Here is a 5592-nt window from a genome sequence, read left to right as displayed (position 1 = left end):
TCCTCGTTCAGTTTTATGTGACCTCAGATTTCTTGATTTCTATGGTTTCCCTGGAGTGATATCACATGATATTTTCTGTTTCAGTATGAATGTGGAGTGTAAACTCTACTACCTCACCTTCTCAGAGCATCAAGTTTCTTCCCCTGAAAGAGGGGGAAACAAATAGGTGCCTTTAACCTTTACGATAGCAGCAAAACTATCTCAATAGTGTTGATTTGGATCTTTTTGCTTTTTTTGACTTTTGGTTGGACAAAGTAAATAGTGTTCCAGTTAAATCAGGGCTGTAGCCACTAGTGTTGCAGTCACCAAATGACCCAAATCAGAATGTCCCACATAACCACCTCCCCTCTCATAAGATTTCTTTTCCCAACATGCATGTCTCCTTCCAAGGAAATATCTAAGTCTTTTCTGTGGCAATGGATTATAAAACATCATCCACAGTGGGATACTTCTGTGAGTTTAGTGGGGCACCATCAATAATTATATCAAGAAAACAGGTGTTTACAAGGACATACGTCACCTTAGCCTGTAGAGAATCCCTCTTCTCTTTCCTTTCCTTGTATCTGCAGGAATGCCCTGGGTCTGTTTCCTCCTTACCCCGGCATGCTTGCTTTTCCTTCAATTAAAGTGACCTGAGTTCTACCTCCTTCTTATTATCTTTGTGAGAGTGAACAAATGAGGCCACTCAAACTTTTTTCAAAGATTCCTGACCACTCATTTATCCAGTTAAATATACCGAGCTTTGTTATTTCATTGACTGGGGATCCAACTCTGAATAAGCAAACATGTTGATCCTTGCCTTAAGGCCCTCACAAGACAAGTTTTGTAAAAAGCCACGATTCCATGAGATGAATGAGGCACAAGTGATACAGCATGGAAACCAAGGGGAAAGCAAGTAACCTTAACTGTAGAGGCCAAGGTGGCGTTCTAGAGAAGACACCCCCGTATAACATAAAGTGAGTAAGAACTGGCCAGGAGTTTTTTGTAAATGACAGAAACAAATATTGTGTGGTCATGTTTTAAAGTCATTAAGGCTGGAGATAGCAGAGCTGTTGCTGCAGGTTCCTGCAGCAATCATGCTAGTCTCTAACCCTGTATGGAATTCCTTCCCGGCATGAGAGGGGCTAGAGTGTGTTAAGATGGCAGCCCCTCAGTTCACCCCAAGGATAAGAATTGACTGATGTGCAGGCCATAACCTTCATGTGAAAGAGTAACCAAAATGACATGGATTTTCTTCTCCCAAATCATGGACAGCATTCTTCCAAATAAGGCCAAATGATAAAAACAAACAAGCCAGAAACCCCTCCAATTGTGTCTTCATGATAATGATGATGATGACAATGATAATGGCGCTACCATCTACAGGGTGATGGCTATCACCACTATCAGAACACATCAGATGCTGAATTTTCCCACAATCAGAGCCTAAAGAGAGGACGTGGGAGATGATCCTGGAAGCCCAATGCAGTGATAAGGGTAGAAAGCCACATTTATGAGAGTAAGTGGTCCCTTCTGTGAGCTTACCCCTGCCTAGGACCCCAGGTCCAGAGCCATCCTGGGGCCACCAGGGGTTTGGAGCCAGGTGACTACTGTCCTCGGTGCTGCCAGCCCCAGGGCGGTCATGCAGACCAGCGTTGTTACTGACCTGGGCTCAGCTGGAGTGGACAACAGCTCATGCAATGTGTGCAGGCTATCCCAAAACCAAATGGCACACCAAGAGGCAGAGGAGTTGCATAGACAACTCCTTGAAACTCAAGAAATTCCGAGGAACAACCTTGAATGATCAGTTTGAGCATGAAACAGCTCCTTCTAGGTATAACATAGAAAGTTCCAGAAAGTGCCAGCTGTACAGGCATTAGAGCAGATGCTCATTCTGTGGGAACAACACACATCATCCCCCGCTGTAGGCAAACTCCATGGTCCTTGGTCTCCAACAGATACTTGGCTAAAACTCCTAAAGAACTGTCTTCCTCCATGTGGCTGCATGCTATATTTACAGCAGAAATCAAGGGAGAAATGAAACAGCAGAGAAAGCAAAAGAGAAAAACATATTTAATGACAATGTCTTACATTTACTGAAGCCTTTTCTTGTGTCAGGCACTTCACATGTATTTTCTAATTTCATCCTAGTAGCCATTCTATCTCTACGTAAGCTTCGTTAGCCCCATCTTGTAGGTGAGACCATGCAGACTTGAACGACAAGTGACAGGCTCACATTTTCATGGGTAGAAATAGTGCAGTCTGCACTTGAACGAGACATGTACCCGAGAAGGGTCCCAGAAGAAATCATGTGGAAATGAGAACAGTTTTCTGAAATGCTGTCTTTAGTTTAGAGGCACTTTGTGACTTATCCCTAGGATGGAATATGATTTCTATCTTTGACACAGTTAAAATTAGAATTCCATGTTCATGTAATTAGGCGAGGACTGTGAGATTGCACAGAAAAATAAGTAAATAAACTAGCCAACCATGGGATTAAAATAGAAACAATGATTTCAGATTTCTGCCTTTCTGGTAATTTAGCTCCAGGATGGTTTGGGTAAATTTCTAGATTTAGAACAAAGATTTGAAACAATGATTTAGATTTAGAACAGAGAATTCCAGGTGCTCAATTCATTCGAGGGTCGAAAAGTGCCTGGTTCACACTGTTTCCTGTCATAGCATGATTTATTGTTTTAATTTTCAACACAAATTTGAGGTTTTTCAGGAAAGAACCATCAGCAAGATCCACGTTTGGGATTTGTTCTCCAAACCTCGCTGTGGCTTGAGGATATTTACTTTATCAGAGAGATAAAGCAAAGCCAATGCATTTCAGAGTGGATAACAGTTTCAAATGTCATCCTAGCCTTAATACAGCCATGATAACTGTATGTGTCCACTGTCTGAGATAATTTGCAGAGTGTAAGACCTTTACTCTTTAGAAATTGTTTCCACTCAGGAGTAAAATGCTTTAAGGTATGGATATACTTGCAAATAGTTCTCTGGATATCAGATTCACTTCCCAATGTGAGCCAGACATTAAGAAAAGTTTTCCACTGACTCCAATAACCATCACTAAAATAAAACCACTTTATGAATCCCTATAGTGAGGGAAAGGAAAAAACAAAGACATACAAATAGCTTTTTGGTGATGGTTTCACCCATTTTGAAGAAGACAATTAAAAATCCTCCTACGTGTTTCCACAACCGGTTCCTTCTCCTTTGCTTTACCCTAAACCTTTGTTTTGGAGAATGACAACTTCTCAGTCATGGATGATGGGTTTCTCAGTAATCATGTGAGCTATTTACATTTGTTCATTTCATAAACATTCATTGGGTGCAGAGAAAAGATGAGTGTATACATTCAGTCCTGTGAGGCAGGTAATCGTCCTGTATAGAAGGTAAATTTAGAAAACTCTTGGAACTTATTGGATCCATATACGGAGTGAACAATAGGACAGGTGCAAGTGTTTTCTTGTTGTGAGTGTGCCTGTGGAAGTCAACTTTGACAGTGTTTTCATACAAAAGAAGACAGTTTGCCTGTCGTTTCAGAAGCACCTGCCTGTCTTTCACAGCCATGCCTAGGGAGGTCAGTTGCTGGCAGTAACGGTGCCTGCAGTGAATCTGGTCAGCTCCGCTGATAGGATTTATACACCTGATTTCTCCCAACCTCAGCACTGTTCATAAAATAATACCAGAGCTGTGAAACCTTTAACAGTAGCCCCCAGTTATTAGCTTTGTAAGTTTCTTAGAATCCTCACTGAAATGGGTCAAGGGCATGGATAGTCAAAGAGGCAATTAGAACTAAAAGATTAAAATAAGATACAAGGACTAAGGGCAGACTTTTCTCTGCTGGTAAGGTTAGTGATAACTCATAAGTGAAGGTGCAGATTAAGTAAAAAAGTGTGTTTGGTGGTAATAGAGGAAGGGGTATTTTACCCCTTTAGCTATTTAACATTTAAGGAATTTTGGTGCCCTGATGCACAAACTATACAAGAAATTCCCCCCTAAGGAATTATTTAAGGGGGACACATTGTTGAGACTTTACAGGAAGAAAAATATTCTAAATATCTTAATCTTTGCTTCAGAAAAAAAAATTCAAAACTAATATACAACATTGATATGAATTGAATCCTTATGCCATGTTTCCTTGTGATCTTAATTTCTTAATCAGTTTCGTATCAGAAACATTATGAAATTTTTAATATTCCTTTAGAAAATGCTTTCTAATTATCTACTTAATCATAAAGACAAATATCAGGAAGGCCACAACCACGCAAAGTACTAACTATGATGTATGTGCATTATACGAGTTGCATCTAAGAACACTATCCTTTTTAAAGAAATTTTCATGCTAATTTATACTGGGACAAACTTTTCATTTGAAGGGAAGGAACACATGTTAATGTCAGGAGGGACTTGCTTCAGAAACAAAATCATAGAATTTGTGCTTTGTGCATTTATTTAACTAAAGAAAAGCTTTTCCAAGAGGATAGACTATGAAATGGAAAGAGGCACAATTCTAATGAAAATAAATATCATGAATTGATCTGATAACTGCTGGGTTAACTGAAATGTTTCAGGAGGTTATTGAAGTAAAAAAAAAAAAAAAGTGGGCTCTGGAGGCAGGCTGCCTTGATTTGGATATTAGTTCTACCAACTGTACGTTGTATGACTTTAGGCAAGTGACTTGATCTCTTATTGGCTCCTTGTGCCAACCTGTAAAATGGGGAAATCACAACACTGATTTCATACAGTGATGCCTCTGCACTCAAAATAGTGGCCAGCAGAAGTTAAACCCTACAGAAGAGGCTGCTGTTGTTAAGGGTGTGGAGGGCTTGCAGCCAAGATGGATGTGGGAGGATTGCCAGGAAGCTGAGACTGGAGGTGATAATAAGAGATGAACTTAATGGAATATCTGTTTGTAGGATAGGCATGTGATAAAAACCATTTGCAAACCATTTGTGAAAAATACACATGCACAGATATATACATACATCGTTAACTTTTTGAGAGTCACAGAAAATAGAAATATATATTATAATAGAATTACTTTTAAAAGCCAAAATGATTTTTTCTGAATGGAAAATTAGAAAGCAAAAAGCATCTAAAGGAGCAAATACATATCAGTTTTACAATGTGAATTTGTGGGCAAATTTAATTCTCTATTGACTTTGATGTAGTGTTTGTGTTTAAGATACGAGGATAGGTGCCACTGCTTCATTTTTTTCATACTATCCATTGTTATTATCTTCCTAAAAATGTAAGACTTCTCAGACAAGTTATTTTCAGAGCCTTACTTGAAACTATTCAAAAGGATATTTTCTCTTCCTTTCTAAATAAAAATATTTTATAAAAGAAGAATAATACAGCTTCATGACAATATAACATGTCCTTTGTTTTTATCCCCCACCTTGGCATCCATCCATGAACAAAAGTGTCTCTGGGAGCTCTGGGATCCAGCAATGAAGGCCAAGCTGCTTCACAGGGCTCTCATCTACCACCCATTGTAGGATAGACACACCCCAGGATGAGCTGTGGAATCTGGAGGAGCCTGTGAACTGGCCCAGCCCAGCTCAACACAGTTTGGGAGCACCTGGGAAACACCACCTG

The sequence above is a fragment of the Canis aureus genome, chromosome 27, assembly GCF_053574225.1.
Source record: "Canis aureus isolate CA01 chromosome 27, VMU_Caureus_v.1.0, whole genome shotgun sequence".
Taxonomy (NCBI): Eukaryota; Metazoa; Chordata; class Mammalia; order Carnivora; family Canidae; genus Canis; species Canis aureus.
This window is presented reverse-complemented; position numbering follows the sequence as displayed.